Below are 1,281 nucleotides of genomic sequence, written 5' to 3' on the forward strand. Positions count from 1 at the left end.
CCTTACAAAGTTGTCATCAACCAAGATGTTCATTTTTAATCAAATTTTTGCTGACTTCATTTGAGAACGGTCCCTTAATAGAAAATACACTATAGATATTGTCTTATATAAAATAGAGCTCGCCACGAGGGAATCTCACTGACGTCTCTTGCGTGTGGTGGCAAATAACCTGCCCATTACCCCCCACAGACGCTGGTACAATCATCATTGGGTTCATCTATGAGGCGTGGAGCTGAATAGCATTTACAATTTCACAGTGCTTCAGTTAAGTACTGCGTGGACTTAAGTTCAGACCTTCAAACGTGATAAGGCAAAGACAAACACGATTGGTATGTTCTTTTCAGAGAACTGCTTTTGCTTTTTGTTTTCGTTTTTTGTTTTTCCTCCCCTCCCACCCTCTCTTTTTGTGTGTGCTTGTGACGCAATTAGAGGGAAAACTATAACATCATTCCGATATGTGCCTTTCACATTCTTGCGTAAGATTTCATGTACCAACTGCTTAGAAAAAATACATACTCTTGTATTTTTTTTTACAAGCTTCAGGATGAAAATCGGAAACAAACCATCTACACGTCAGGAACAAGGCTTACGCGGAAACCTGAAGAGCTAGACATTGTGTAAAAGGCTTCAAATACGTATTTGGGATCCGTCTTCACCTGGAGTAGGCACATGATCAAGAGTTCAACACTAGAACTGTACTGACATAGCTGTCACCACAAAAAAAGAACTCTCAAAGAAAGTTTGGTACAAGCAGCAACAACAACGTGATGGCCCTGGCGAAAAGCATGCTCTTCGAGGCTCCAAACAATGCGAAAGGATAGACTATCACACACACAACAACCTGATGCCAAGATGTAACTTTTCGCAGTTGTACTTATCATGATGCGTTCTGAGAACACTGTTGTACCTGAGAGAAATGAGGACATTGTATTACGCGTAGGCCTGCAACAGGAGAAAAATGCTCAACAGCTTTCACAAATAAAGAACTATATGTGGAATCACTGTGTAGTACATGTATTTATAATGTAACCTCACCAACACAGAGGTACGGGAAAAGTAGAGGTTGAGTCCTCACTGTTCAATCGGACTTGCTCTAACGGCTACCTTTATAGGGCGATCACCTGTTCAAACGACCACTCCCCCTCCCCCTTGGGTTTTTAAAAATAGTTACCACGACACTTCTCCTCCCCCCCTCCTCCTCCTCTTCCTCCTCCTCCTTTTCCTTCTTCTTCTTCTTCTTCTTCTTCTTCTCCTTCTCCTTCTCCTTCTCCTTCTTCTTCT

Source organism: Aplysia californica, unplaced genomic scaffold, assembly GCF_000002075.1.
Source record: "Aplysia californica isolate F4 #8 unplaced genomic scaffold, AplCal3.0 scaffold01384, whole genome shotgun sequence".
NCBI classification, from domain to species: Eukaryota; Metazoa; Mollusca; class Gastropoda; order Aplysiida; family Aplysiidae; genus Aplysia; species Aplysia californica.